This window comes from Pimephales promelas, chromosome 19 (assembly GCF_988280905.1).
Source record: "Pimephales promelas chromosome 19, fPimPro1.hap1.1, whole genome shotgun sequence".
Lineage (NCBI taxonomy): Eukaryota > Metazoa > Chordata > Actinopteri > Cypriniformes > Leuciscidae > Pimephales > Pimephales promelas.
This window is the reverse complement of record NC_142787.1, coordinates 16332774-16349055: the sequence shown is the minus strand read 5'-3', so window position 1 is coordinate 16349055 and position 16282 is coordinate 16332774. Positions and strand designations below refer to the sequence as shown.

The 16282-nt window shown below is 41.5% G+C and overlaps 1 protein-coding gene across 2 annotated transcripts in view; it reads left to right on the top strand.

The window, feature by feature from the left end:
* arhgap24 (Rho GTPase activating protein 24) overlaps positions 1–16282 on the top strand; it is a 133447-nt gene that overhangs the window by 93994 nt on the left and 23171 nt on the right. The window lies entirely within an intron of this gene.

Genomic DNA, 16282 nt, shown 5'->3' with positions numbered 1-16282 from the left:
TAAATACTGATGTTTTTATGAATATCTTCGATTACATTACATTGATTAAATGTTTCGGTTAATGAATCAGGTATTTCAGCTGCCAAATTACAATACTTACAGTCCAGTAAATTATGTGATTTAAATCATATTATTGCCTTATTATTATTAATGTTATTGCAAGTAATATGATATTTATAATCAGATTTAATCTTCTGAATCAAAGAACCACTTTAAAAGAATATTTAATTCACAAAACAAAAGAGTTGAATCAACATATTGGATGTATTTAATGGATTTCCAACTTGCTTGATTACTTGATAAAAACACTGAATTGTAATTAAACAGCACTGTTTGATTGTGTGTGCATGTTTGTGTGTGTTTGGAAAGAATTATCTTATGAGTTTCTTTGCCTGAATAGTCAAAGACTATGAGAAGGTTACATTTGCTTCCACTGTTGGCATTCAGACATTCAGTTCCTTCTGCGGCCATGAGCCGAGGTCTCGCTCCATTCCAAAAAGCCACAAAACAATCAATGCCAATAAAGAAGCTTTATTTTGAAGAGTGTGTGACGTCTTCCACTTCTGAGAACTCCGGAAAATCGCATTGGATGTCGATGCGCTCAAATAAAAGTATTTAAAGATAACAAAAATGACCTATACACTTTAAAGCACTTTAGATACAGATTCTCAGTATGGCTCAGATGTTGCATCGAATTTCATCTAAATGAGCAGGACGTCTACTTCAGCTCCTTTACAATAGAGATTTGGCGTCTGTCCTCACAGGTGAGTGTATGTCTGGTCTCCTGTGCACTTTAGTGTGGTACGTATACGCAAGCCGAGATTACTTTCACATACATACTAAGTTACAGTCATGAACCTAGTGACCACGTAACCATACACTGCAAAGCATACTCCCCCTGTCATTAAGACACATTGAAGTGCTCTAAGGGGTGTCATGTTGTAATGTCAGTGCTAGTTCATTGTGGTTGTCTTATAGGGTGGTAACTGTTCCAGTGGAGATGTATAGAGTTGAACAACTAGAGTTGCCTTTCACCTTTGGCTTGACCTGGTCTTTTCAATCTCAGTCTCTATGGATATCGAATGGGCTATAGATGAGGCTCTTCCGCCCCTGGATGTCAAGCTCGGCCTCTTACAATGGCTGACGGGAGCTTGTGGACACAAGATGTGGGCGGAGTCTATTGATATGAGTCTGTGGATCAGATAAACCCAGTCTCCCACTTTCCCCTTCTGGGGGCACTGAAACCAGACCCTCGGACATGCACCGGAGGAGCTGGAGATTGTTCATTGTTCAAAGAGAGTTAAAGCATTTATCTGCAGTTGGAATGGCGACCAAGTTGGTTCAAACCTAAGAGTCCGCTTGAGTATTTAATCAGGTCGCGTGAAGATAGGTCTTCATCTCACTCATCATTGCCCTCAGTGTTAACCTCATGTTATCTTAATCTATGAGATAAGAAAGTTCCCCATTGATGTTTCTGGTTAGGCGAGGATTGCGGAGGGAAGAGGAAAACTTTGCCTTCCCTTATAAATATGCAGATGTTTGAAAACATTGTGGAATGACCAGGACCCAAGGGTCCTGAACCCTTGGGTCCTGCAAAAAGTGGGCCATTATTACAAAATAACCTGATCGGTACCCTGATTAGTTTGAATAGCCACCCTAGACAGCCTTTATACGGAAAATAAAAATCCTCTAAAACAATTCATTCAAAGCTTTGACTGACAGACTCTCTGGAGAAGGGGCCGTTTTCTCTTCTTCTCTTTTAAGAGATTCTGGGACTGTTGAAACTCTCCATTGTTCACCGAGTAGAGTCACAGAGAGAGAAGTGGGTGTACCCGTCCCGACCCCCTCCCCTTCAAGTGTTTCTTCCCTCCTCCTCGGTCCTCACTATGGCCCATGTCAGCGCTCCTCAAGTCTGCAGGCCCATAGTCTCCTGACAGACCCACTCTCCTCCCAGCTCTTCCCCACTTCTGAGGTCTCTTTTCTGGGATAGGTAGAGCAGGAGTGCTGCTTCATAATGGAGGTGGTGCAACAGGTTGGACATCAGCTATCTCCATTTGGGATATCCGAGTGTCTGTCTGCATCTGCAGGTAATTCTGCTCTTAAACGTTCAGCGCTGCACTGCTGACAGAATTGTTCAGTTGTATTGACTTTGTCAGATTTTTCCTAGTAGTTTGTTGTTTCAGCTCGTATTGTTCTTCATATGATTCATAATTCAGTTATAGTCACATTGTGTGTGGAAACAATTTAGGCCAGTCATTTTCTATAAATCATTTGGGTAAACTGAAGATAAATATCAAGACTCACAGATGCCAGAATGGTTGTATTTGTAGAAATAAGCAGGTTTGGGCCCTCGTGTCTGTCTGAGTCGAACATTATTTATGAGACGAGTTTAAACTATTTCATGAACAACAAACTGTCTCTGCTTTCTTTCCCGCCCTCACTTTTTCCTCCACACAGTCCTAGTTTCGGCGTTTCTTCATCATGATGTTCTCAGATGTGTTGATGGATCTCGGCTGTCTCGGAGTACCTCAGATGCTCTCTGTACAGCATGTGTTGTGTCCCTGTTAAAGTGATACAAAGCCATTAATGTTTGCATGAATATTTCTTTGCGGCTTTTAAAAACAGTCTTCGCAGTAGCTGAGGGGAGTTCAAGCTCAACCAGGATGTATGAAATATGTTATGTCTATCCTGGGCAAACAATGCTATAGTGCAATTGTCCTTTTTCCTGCCAACTCCTGGTGCTTCCTTAGTGTACAGTGAGCATCTAAATCAAATATTTGTGGGGTTTCTCAACACTGTTTTGCAGAAGAACATAAGAAAAAATCATTATCTGTATCTCTGCATTGTTGGTACGACCACGAAATGATTCCCATGTAACAATGGGCTTATTTATGTGGCTGTTTTGTTAATAAAATGGCTGTTGATCTTTGGGATTAGCAAAGTCAATGATGGGAACACACATAATGGAGCGTTTAAGGGTGAGGGGGCGTTCCTGGAGAAGGTATGTGACAGTAATTGCTGCTCACTATAACCCTTTTGTTTGGTTCCACCTGGTTTGAGCCGTCTTATAGCCCAGGTCACTCATTAAAGAGCAGCCAAGCTCATATTTGACGAGACACATGCACAGGAAGAGACGTACAGCACAAAAACATTATATATATTATGTTATCACATTATGAAAATGGATAGATTTTTCCACTTGCTGTAATGCATAATGGGTTAAAAACTGATGATCTAAAAGAAAGCTTCTTTTCTTAGAGAAGTCTTTGCACCAGGAGTGTGTATGATCTCAGGTCTCATTGGTATTGTTATTCCCATGACAGTTCACTCTGCTTACTTTTAAAGTTCTGTGGCGTGACAGGTTGTCTAGTCGGTTCAGAAGAGCCGTCTGCCCATCGCCCCGTGCCTTCAGTGGCAGATGGTGTGAGTTTTGAGTTGTTAAAATCTCAGGGTACCTCAAATACAGACACTGACCCAGAGACTGGAAGTCTGAACAGACAGTGTCTGACTGCAGCTGTCACAGACACTTTAAGACTTTAATTAGAGGACTGTCAAGGAAGAGTCCCATTTTCTTTTGACCCTATATTAACATAAAACATATATTATCTCCTTTTCTTAATGTTGCACTTAAACCGATGCTGCCCATCGTTTAAGTGCGTGACAACTCTGAATAGTTTTGGTAGAATATTGAATATGCCAACGTTAATGTGTTTGGCCTTGGAGGAATAGATCTGCCATGCTACTTGCTACTGCTAATAGATACATAGACACACTGCTCTGGGGATGTAAGAGATATGCTGCTGCTGCTGCATAGACATACATAAATCCTATAGCAGATCTAGGAAGGTGGAGCTGGGGGAGGTGGACGGTTTCAAAGTCTATCTTAGAGCAAACAATGAATCAGACTATTTAAATGTTGAGTAAGCAATCTCATTGGGTTTCTCAAGATTAGCTAAGGCCAACCTGCATGTGCCATGAGGTAATGATGTGATTCTGCACCCTCTAGAGTTTTTATTAATAAACTAGATATTTTTTTCACCACAAATGAATCTCTGTGTGATGCAATTAGCAGAAGCTAAAAGTAAAGTTGCATTTGTCTTTTCCATTTAATGTTGTCAAAAGTACTGACTTTGGTACCAAGTCGATACTGTAATTTTTTTTAAAAATGTGATGTTACCAGCATTTCCCTCTAGCATTTTGAGCACTGTTGAACACATGGGAGTGTTGGAATGGAACGTCTATCAGTGGATATATTAGGGATCCTCCGATATGTGCTTGTGCTTTCCATCGCTCCTGTTTGTATGTGTAAGCGCTCCGTGAAGATGACATGTTTTTTGAAGGGTTGATCATTGTAGCCAATCACAGACATGAGCGCGTGAACACAATGGCCAATCAAAGACATATGTTGAGCACATCTGACGTGAAACCCCTGTAAACACACACAGGCATCTGATGCGCATGTACAGTTAGGACAGGTATCTGGCGTGAAACCCCTATAAACACACACAGGTACATCTGATGCGCATGTACAATTAGGACAGGTATCTGACGTGAAACCCCTGTAAACACACACAGGTATCTGATGCGCATGTACAGTTAGGACAGGTATCTCGCGTGAAACCCCTGTAAACACACACAGGTATCTGATGCGCATGTACAGTTAGGACAGGTATCTGACGTGAAACCCCTGTAAACACACACAGGTATCTGATGCGCATGTACAGTTAGGACAGGTATCTGACGTGAAACCCCTGTAAACACACACAGGTATCTGATGCGCATGTACAGTTAGGACAGGTATCTGACGTGAAACCCCTGTAAACACACACAGGTATCTGATGCGCATGTACAGTTAGGACAGGTATCTGACGTGAAACCCCTGTAAACACACACAGGCATCTGATGCGCATGTACAGTTAGGACAGGTATCTGACGTGAAACCCCTGTAAACACACACAGGTATCTGATGCGCATGTACAGTTAGGACAGGTATCTGACGTGAAACCCCTGTAAACACACACAGGCATCTGATGCGCATGTACAGTTAGGACAGGTATCTGACGTGAAACCCCTGTAAACACACACATGTATCTGATGCGCATGTACAGTTAGGACAGGTATCTGACGTGAAACCCCTGTAAACACACACAGGTATCTGATGCGCATGTACAGTTAGGACAGGTATCTGACATGAAACCCCTGTAAACACACAGGTATCTAAAGCGCATGTACGGTTAGGACAGGTATCTGACGTGAAACCTCTGTAAACACACACAGGCATCTGAAGCGCATGTACAGTTAGGACAGGTATCTGACGTGAAACCCCTGTAAACACACACAGGTATCTGATGCGCATTTACAGTTAGGACAGGTATCTGACGTGAAACCTCTGTAAACACACACAGGCATCTGAAGCGCATGTACAGTTAGGACAGGTATCTGACGTGAAACCCCTATAAACACACACAGGCATCTGATGCGCATGTACAGTTAGGACAGGTATCTGACGTGAAACCCCTGTAAACACACACCGGTATCTGATGCGCATGTACAGTTAGGACAGGTATCTGACGTGAAACCCCTATAAACACACACAGGTATCTGATGCGCATGTACAGTTAAGACAGGTATCTGACGTGAAACCCCTATAAACACACACAGGCATCTGAAGCGCATGTACAGTTAGGACAGGTATCTGACGTGAGACCCCTGTAAACACACACAGGTATCTGATGCGCATGTACAATTAGGACAGGTATTTGGCGTGAAACCCCTGTAAACACACACCGGTATCTGATGCGCATGTACAGTTAGGACAGGTATCTGACGTGAAACCCCTGTAAACACACACAGGTATCTGATGCGCATGTACAGTTAGGACAGGTATCTGACGTGAAACCCCTGTAAACACACACAGGCATCTGATGCGCATGTACAGTTAGGACAGGTATCTGACATGAAACCCCTGTAAACACACAGGTATCTAAAGCGCATGTACGGTTAGGACAGGTATCTGACGTGAAACCTCTGTAAACACACACAGGCATCTGAAGCGCATGTACAGTTAGGACAGGTATCTGACGTGAAACCCCTGTAAACACACACAGGTATCTGATGCGCATTTACAGTTAGGACAGGTATCTGACGTGAAACCTCTGTAAACACACACAGGCATCTGAAGCGCATGTACAGTTAGGACAGGTATCTGACGTGAAACCCCTATAAACACACACAGGCATCTGATGCGCATGTACAGTTAGGACAGGTATCTGACGTGAAACCCCTGTAAACACACACATGTATCTGATGCGCATGTACAGTTAGGACAGGTATCTGACGTGAAACCCCTATAAACACACACAGGTATCTGATGCGCATGTACAGTTAAGACAGGTATCTGACGTGAAACCCCTATAAACACACACAGGTATCTGATGCGCATGTACAGTTAAGACAGGTATCTGACGTGAAACCCCTATAAACACACACAGGCATCTGATGCGCATGTACAGTTAGGACAGGTATCTGACGTGAGACCCCTGTAAACACACACAGGTATCTGATGCGCATGTACAATTAGGACAGGTATTTGGCGTGAAACCCCTGTAAACACACACCGGTATCTGATGCGCATGTACAGTTAGGACAGGTATCTGACGTGAAACCCCTGTAAACACACACAGGTATCTGATGCGCATGTACAGTTAGGACAGGTATCTGACGTGAAACCCCTGTAAACACACACCGGTATCTGATGCGCATGTACAGTTAGGACAGGTATCTGACGTGAAACCCCTGTAAACACACACCGGTATCTGATGCGCATGTACAATTAGGACAGGTATCTGACGTGAAACCCCTATAAACACACACAGGTATCTGATGCGCATGTACAGTTAGGACAGGTATCTGACGTGAGACCCCTGTAAACACACACAGGTATCTGATGCGCATGTACAGTTAGGACAGGTATCTGACGTGAAACCCCTGTAAACACACACCGGTATCTGATGCGCATGTACAGTTAGGACAGGTATCTGATGTGAAACCCCTGTAAACACACACAGGTATCTGATGCGCATGTACAGTTAGGACAGGTATCTGACGTGAAACCCCTATAAACACACACCGGTATCTGATGCGCATGTACAATTAGGACAGGTATCTGACGTGAAACCCCTGTAAACACACACAGGTATCTGATGCGCATGTACAGTTAGGACAGGTATCTGACGTGAAACCCCTGTAAACACACACCGGTATCTGATGCGCATGTACAGTTAGGACAGGTATCTGATGTGAAACCCCTGTAAACACACACAGGTATCTGATGCGCATGTACAGTTAGGACAGGTATCTGACGTGAAACCCCTATAAACACACACAGGTATCTGATGCGCATGTACAGTTAGGACAGGTATCTGACGTGAAACCCCTGTAAACACACACAGGTATCTGATGCGCATGTACAGTTAGGACAGGTATCTGACGTGAAACCCCTGTAAACACACACAGGTATCTGATGCGCATGTACAGTTAGGACAGGTATCTGACGTGAAACCCCTGTAAACACACACATGTATCTGATGCGCATGTACAGTTAGGACAGGTATCTGACGTGAAACCCCTGTAAACACACACATGTATCTGATGCGCATGTACAGTTAGGACAGGTATCTGACGTGAAACCCCTGTAAACACACACATGTATCTGATGCGCATGTACAGTTAGGACAGGTATCTGACGTGAAACCCCTGTAAACACACACATGTATCTGATGCGCATGTACAGTTAGGACGGGTATCTGGCGTGAAACCCCTGTAAACACACACATGTATCTGATGCGCATGTACAGTTAGGACAGGTATCTGACGTGAAACCCCTGTAAACACACACAGGTATCTGATGCGCATGTACAGTTAGGACAGGTATCTGACGTGAAACCCCTGTAAACACACACATGTATCTGATGCGCATGTACAGTTAGGACAGGTATCTGACGTGAAACCCCTGTAAACACACACATGTATCTGATGCGCATGTACAATTAGGACAGGTATCTGACGTGAAACCCCTGTAAACACACACATGTATCTGATGCGCATGTACAGTTAGGACGGGTATCTGGCGTGAAACCCCTGTAAACACACACCGGTATCTGATGCGCATGTACAGTTAGGACAGGTATCTGACGTGAAACCCCTGTAAACACACACCGGTATCTGATGCGCATGTACAGTTAGGACAGGTATCTGATGTGAAACCCCTGTAAACACACACAGGTATCTGATGCGCATGTACAGTTAGGACAGGTATCTGACGTGAAACCCCTATAAACACACACAGGTATCTGATGCGCATGTACAGTTAGGACAGGTATCTGACGTGAAACCCCTGTAAACACACACAGGTATCTGATGCGCATGTACAGTTAGGACAGGTATCTGACGTGAAACCCCTGTAAACACACACCGGTATCTGATGCGCATGTACAGTTAGGACAGGTATCTGACGTGAAACCCCTGTAAACACACACATGTATCTGATGCGCATGTACAGTTAGGACGGGTATCTGGCGTGAAACCCCTGTAAACACACACCGGTATCTGATGCGCATGTACAGTTAGGACAGGTATCTGACGTGAAACCCCTGTAAACACACACCGGTATCTGATGCGCATGTACAGTTAGGACAGGTATCTGATGTGAAACCCCTGTAAACACACACAGGTATCTGATGCGCATGTACAGTTAGGACAGGTATCTGACGTGAAACCCCTATAAACACACACAGGTATCTGATGCGCATGTACAGTTAGGACAGGTATCTGACGTGAAACCCCTGTAAACACACACAGGTATCTGATGCGCATGTACAGTTAGGACAGGTATCTGACGTGAAACCCCTGTAAACACACACAGGTATCTGATGCGCATGTACAGTTAGGACAGGTATCTGACGTGAAACCCCTGTAAACACACACAGGTATCTGATGCGCATGTACAGTTAGGACAGGTATCTGACGTGAAACCCCTGTAAACACACACATGTATCTGATGCGCATGTACAGTTAGGACAGGTATCTGACGTGAAACCCCTGTAAACACACACATGTATCTGATGCGCATGTACAGTTAGGACAGGTATCTGACGTGAAACCCCTGTAAACACACACATGTATCTGATGCGCATGTACAGTTAGGACAGGTATCTGACGTGAAACCCCTGTAAACACACACATGTATCTGATGCGCATGTACAGTTAGGACGGGTATCTGGCGTGAAACCCCTGTAAACACACACATGTATCTGATGCGCATGTACAGTTAGGACAGGTATCTGACGTGAAACCCCTGTAAACACACACAGGTATCTGATGCGCATGTACAGTTAGGACAGGTATCTGACGTGAAACCCCTGTAAACACACACATGTATCTGATGCGCATGTACAGTTAGGACAGGTATCTGACGTGAAACCCCTGTAAACACACACATGTATCTGATGCGCATGTACAATTAGGACAGGTATCTGACGTGAAACCCCTGTAAACACACACATGTATCTGATGCGCATGTACAGTTAGGACGGGTATCTGGCGTGAAACCCCTGTAAACACACACCGGTATCTGATGCGCATGTACAGTTAGGACAGGTATCTGACGTGAAACCCCTGTAAACACACACAGGTATCTGATGCGCATGTACAGTTAGGACATGAGTGCAAAGGCCAATCAAGAAGCCGTTCAACAGCGCCAGAGAATGTCTAATTGAAGAGAATTGGCACTGGCTGGTTACTTCCGGGTTGTGGACTGGCTGCAGTAACACGTCTCTGTCCATGCGGGGGCGCTCACGGTCGAGTGCAGAATGAATGGGAGTCAATGGGGTTTCACCCCCATAAATCCACTTTTCTCAGGATATAATTTTTTGCCGGAAAAGGGTGGCTTGCCCACTTCAGGTTGGTGGAGAGATCCTTCCTCAAGTGGAGGAGTTTAAGTATCTTGGGGTTTTGTTCACGAGTGAGGGAAGGATGGAACGGGAGATTGACAGACGGATCGGTGCAGCTTCAGCAGTAATGCGGTCGATGTACCGGTCTGTTGTGGTGAAGAAGGAGCTGAGCCGTAAGGCAAAGCTCTCGATTTACCAGTCAATCTACGTTCCTACTCTCACCTATGGTCATGAGCTTTGGGTCATGACCGAAAGGACAAGATCCCGGATACAGGCGGCTGAAATGAGCTTTCTCCGCAGGGTGGCTGGGCGATCCCTTAGAGATAGGGTGAGAAGCTCGGTCACTCGGGAGGAGCTCAGACTAGAGCCGCTGCTCCTCCACATCGAGAGGGGTCAGCTGAGGTGGCTCGGGCATCTGTTCCGGATGCCTCCTGGACGCCTTCCTGGGGAGGTGTTCCGGGCACGTCCCACTGGGCGGAGGCCCCGGGGAAGACCTAGGACACGCTGGAGAGACTATGTCTCCCGGCTGGCCTGGGAACGCCTCGGTATCCCCCCAGAAGAGCTGGAGGAAGTGTCTAGGGAGAGGGAAGTCTGGGCATCTCTGCTTAGACTGCTGCCCCCGCGACCCGGCCCCGGATGAGCGGAAGAAGATGATGATGATGATGATAATTTTTTGTCAAGTAATTTGAAAGTTGCATTCAAAAGGGAGGGCTAAGATAATACACTCAGCTGAAAATTGCATTTTTAAGTTCACTTATCTGTTCTAAAAATCCGTTCAAAAATGTGATGACGTCACACAATAGCAGAATGCTAGCGTGTTCCGGCCAACAACGGCCTAAGCTGTAAGAAATTAAAAGGACATAAGTACTCGTTCATTCGACTTTTGGCCTATAATCTATATTGAACTTACGGAATCAACAATAAAATCTATGTTAATTTAACGACAAGCAGGTGAAAGAGACACATTTAGCCGTTTAGCCCCATAGACTCCCATTCATTCTGCTCTCGCCCGCGATCACCTCCAGTGGAATTCTAATGGAACTGCAACCAGGATGATGGAAGTGCCACGGCTCTCCGTTAGACGGGCTCTGACAGCGCTCAAAAAGCTAGAGGGAAATGCTAGTGCTGGTGCATTTTTTAAATTTCAGTATCGACTTCACAAAACTACTTCCATTTGAATCTGCCAACAACTCTTATTTCTGTAGTTCAGGAATGTCACAATAGAATATTCCACTGGCATCTGCCAAATCACAAATGTTATTTGTCATGAAGGTCAGTAGATTAGGAATGGGCATGGAGCAACTTCTCACAGTGTCAGGAAAGGACAACAGAAAATAGCGCCATTTACTTGGGATTGCTGAAAATGGCCACCTTTGGAGATATAATCCTGTTTATTGGTCAAATCTCCTGACAAGCATGACGTCTCCCTGCTATCTTTCACTTTCCCATGTAGTTCTTGGTTTATCTCATATTATGTTTTCCCAGACAGCAGTGTGAGATTGACATAGTGCCTTATTTGATTGGATTTACTGACAGAAACAATGGCCTGGGTTATCTGATTGGCAGAGAGCAGGGACTGTGATTAGCCAGTGATTCACTTTATCTTTATACTTACGTTCAGATTAGTTCACTCATTTTGCCAGTTGTGGAAAAGGCCATTGTGTTTACAGGCTAATCATTTTTTCTTTTATGATAAAACTAAATTACCCATCTGTCATATAGTGTCAATTCAAGAAGTATTATGTGTTAAGGTTTAGTCACTCGAGGATTTGAGCTTGCACAGTTACTTTAAACCTGCAGGTACAGTGTTGGATGTAATGCATGAAATACAAAATGTATCTAATGTTTAAATGTATGTTTTTAATGTAACCATCTCCCTTTACATACTTTGATCAGTTCAAGAATAATGTATGCAATTTTATATTATTTATTTGGAAGAATTAAAAGAGCAGGTTTGTGTCTATACTTGTTTTGTTCAACTGGTTTCGGTTGATATGGGCTTTTAATGCAATATTTTTTAAAGTAACTTTTCGTACAGTATCATTGTTGAGGATGTAATTAGTAGCTAGTAATTCATTTATTCTTTAGAGTAACTTATCCAACATTATTATTTTTTAAAATAATAATTTAATATAATTAAATTTTTATTATTATTTATAAGAATTTATAAATTTTTTATTTATTTTTTTACATTTTTAATCATATTAAAATTAATTATTTTGAAAGTGAGCATGTTAAATTATTTAGGAAAACAAACTTGGGCAACACGATGTACAATGATTCAAAATGTACATTATTTAAATAATATGTTATGTCATAATATTTAATATCAATGTTAATAAATAACATTAATATGATCACATGATTATAATAATTAAATATTTTTTGTATTTTATTAATTAAATTCAATTAAATAATGTAATAATACAAAACAATTATTTATAAGTATTTATTCAAAACAAAACTGTAACAATATGTACAAAATGTATTGCATGCTTTTGTTTTTAATAAATACTTATAAATAATTGCTTTTATATTTTTACCTTATTTAATTGAATTGAATTAATAAAATACATCTTATATTTAATTACTCTAATCATGTGGTCATAGTAATGTTATTTATTGATATTGATATTGATATTAAATATTATGACATAATACATTATTAAAATAATGTACATTCTGAATCATTGTAAAATATTAAAATATCCATATTAATGGAAGTCTAAGTGTGACTGCATTTTTAGAATAGCAGTTTCCTCATTCGAAAACTATGATTAAGTTTGTGTAAACTGATTATGTTTATACCACGGATCTGTTCAACTTGGTCTCTCGATCATCCGTAATAAAACGACCGAGTCAAATGGATTGCATGTTAATCAAGTGCTGGATTTATTCCATGACTTTCTAAGATCTAGTTTCTAAATGGAAACCTATCTTCTGACGGCTGCTTGGGCTGTTGGACAGGCAATCCATCAAATTCTCATCAATTATGTTTCATATTTATCATGACGGCGAGTCCAAATCTCGCCATTATTCGGTTCCGTCGCAGGAAAATGATGTTTCTGTGTACAAAGAGATCACTATGGATTATTTACATAATTAAATGTGGTTATTATTAGACATACACTCCGGACATAATGAAAATGTTTTGTTTTATGTACTTGGACTAATAAAGACATGTTTATGTCGTAAGCCTTGCCATGGGTTGTAAATCCAAGTTAAGATTATTAGGCCCAAACACAACAGACTGTTTGTGAGTCTAATAATCCTTCATTCATGCCACACTCCTTATCAAGACTGTTTTACGAAGGTCGTGATATGCAATTGCAGCAGCTGTAATCTTAATGACGTAATGCTGAATAATCTATTGCGATGTGCAGTAGAGCGATATGATAGTGGCATGACAGCTACAAGAATTGATTCAGTATGTCACTGGACTCAGAGTGCAGCTTTCCGTGCAACAACATCAATCATTCATGCCACATTAGCACTAGGAGACAGAGTTCGTCCCTCTGAGCCCGTAAGCATTGCTGTATTACTAAGACTTGGAAAGAAAGCACAGAATAGAGAAAGTGAAATATGTTTTGTTTGCAGGAGTCATGGAACTTCGGCTTGCTAGTTTAATGGAACATGCTAGCTGGAGATTACTGTAAACATTCCACCTCATTCCTTTGCCATGGCAACAGAGGTGCACCACCATGGCGATTCCCTGACAACAGACAACAGTAAACAGCGATCATGAAACCCCTTGCAGAAGTATAATGACTGTATGCATCTTAAAATTAGGGAGAACCAGTTGCTTTTGGGCTCATTTTAGCCAATCATCATCAAAAATGGTACAAAAGCTGTCACTGGGATTGTACCCTTTAAAAAGGTTCCACTATTTACCATTTAGGTACTAATATGTGGACTTTTAGTACCAATATGCATCTGAGGATCTAATAGGCAATCTTTTGAAAAGGTACTGCCCCAGTGACGGCTTTTGTACTTTTTTTTTTTCCCCCTAAAAGTTTATGGGCCTATATTCTCTGCCCAAAAGTCAATGTTTTGGGTTTTACAAACTTTGTTAAGGTTTGTACATACGTTCGTAAATACGCAAATACGAACTTTTATCTCAGAGTTCAATGTTCTTATTTGCATATTTATGTGGTAAATCACTCATAGCTCTCATTCAACAAAAACAGATTGTTTTGTAGATGTTCTTCTCCCAAAAAACTTGTTCTGAATCTGATGTCAATGATTTTGGAGTGTCCTAAATGAGCAAGCTCATGCCTGAGGCTGGTCATTTGCATAAGACATGCCAAAACCATCTCCATATAAGGACTTTTCCCTCATAGGCTTTCAGTACTCTCAGCAAAAAGATGACACTCTCTAAACACGTACAACTCCATATGATTTTTGCGTATGTGTGGTTTCAGTTGTTCTCATTTTTTTTTTTTTTACTATTAGACAAAAGTTATTGGTAAATCATGATTTAATTGTAAAAACAGTCACCTAATCCCAGTGACTGGACAAGCGATGCAAAAACTTTTTTTGGTTTTCATCTGTCGCTAATTACTCACTGTTGTATTCCAGCATGTCTTGGTGATATCACATGCTAAATATTGACATAGTATCGCTGAGAGAGTTAGTGTTGTTAGGCCGTTATCAATTTTAGTCAAAGAGAAAGTGTGAACATGGTGGGATACATAATACTTTTCGGTGATTGTGATTCCTTGTATTGAAAAAATACAAGCGTGAGATTGATTAACCCAGAGTTAAAGTGGCATTAAAAGGCAATTAAGGGGCCATTCATACAACTAATTTCTGGGTTGAAAAGTGGAATTTAAAAAAAAAAAGTTAAATTTATTTCAACTTGACTGTCACAGTTTTTACAACGCAAAAGGCTCTGAAAAAGATAAGCTCTATGGTTCAAAACAACCATTTAGCTCATAGAAAAACAATGCAAACGTAGTGGGAATGGAAGGGTTAAGCAAAGTGTGAAAAGCACATTTAGTTTGTATGTATTTCCTTTCCATTGTGGCTATCTTACACAATATAATGGGGTTATATAAGACTTTTTCATGACCGGGTCATTAGATTAGAGGAGGCTAACACCATGTTCCAAACAGGAAGCAATAAATCACTTCCCTTTCATGATAGTCTAGGTTTTTTTGTCCTAATAAGCCATCAATTTAGTTTTGAACTTTGCAGCATTACTTTAGGTAGTTCCGTCTGTAGTGAAATCCCATTGGTTGAAAGTCTTAATAGCAGTAAATTAAACATAAAATGTGTTCTGATTGGCTGTGAATGTGTGACCTAGTTAAAGTCGGCACGAAACAGAAGTTGCGATAGTCTTTTCTTCGGACAAGAAGTAAAAAATATGGGGCGGGGCTTGGTTTTGTCCAATGGGAATTGGATGGATGGTTACAGTGTGCTATTGCTGTGATGTCATGTGAGTGACAGGTTGCCCCGCCCTCGCGCCAGTAAACATGTCATCAGAGAAAATAATAGATGTTGCTGCATGTATGTAAAAATAATATTGTTATTAATTTAAATAATTATTAACCCATAATTATTATTATAAATTATTATGACAAACAATTGTCCATTTTGATTTCATGGTGACTTTAAGATCTTTTTTGACTCATAAGTTTGAGTGAATTTTCTTGTTAATTATTTTCATTCGGGCAGTCACCATAAAATATCCGTCCTGGATGTTATGGAGGAAGAAACAGGAAGAAGCAGGAAAAAAAGGAGGTCACTGGGTTTGTTGCATTAAAGGAAGGCAAGTCACTTCTTCCTGTTACTCATGTCTGGAAAGGTTATATTGGCTCTTTGGTGTCCTGCTCTGAGGAAAGAAACAGAAAGAGTCAAAGTCAAACTCCTTCAGGAGTCAAAGTGTGTTTGCATAACAATCCGTTCACACAGCGCAGCCTGCGAATGCCTCAGACAGCTGCGTCCTAAACACCAGTGACATCTGAATAAAGACCTTCAGTTGATTATGTCAACGCAGTTGCTGTTAAACCCACAAGCATGCGTGACAGATGTTAGCTCTGATTTACTGTACAATAAAACCACTTTCTTGAAGATCTCATTTATTTTAATGAGATGAATGAGAGTTTGTGGGTCACCTGCTACTAACCGACTTACTGGACGGACACATGGTACACACAGACACACTTAAGGAGGAAAGCTATTGCTAATCGGTTTACTCATGGTGAATGCAAAGATGAGTAAGTTCAGAAACACTGGAGCGGTTGTTTAAGACATCCTGAGGAAGGAGGGTGTGCGTTTCTAAAGCAGGGAAACAGGAAAAATGCAGGGAATTCTGCATAGATGACTGAACA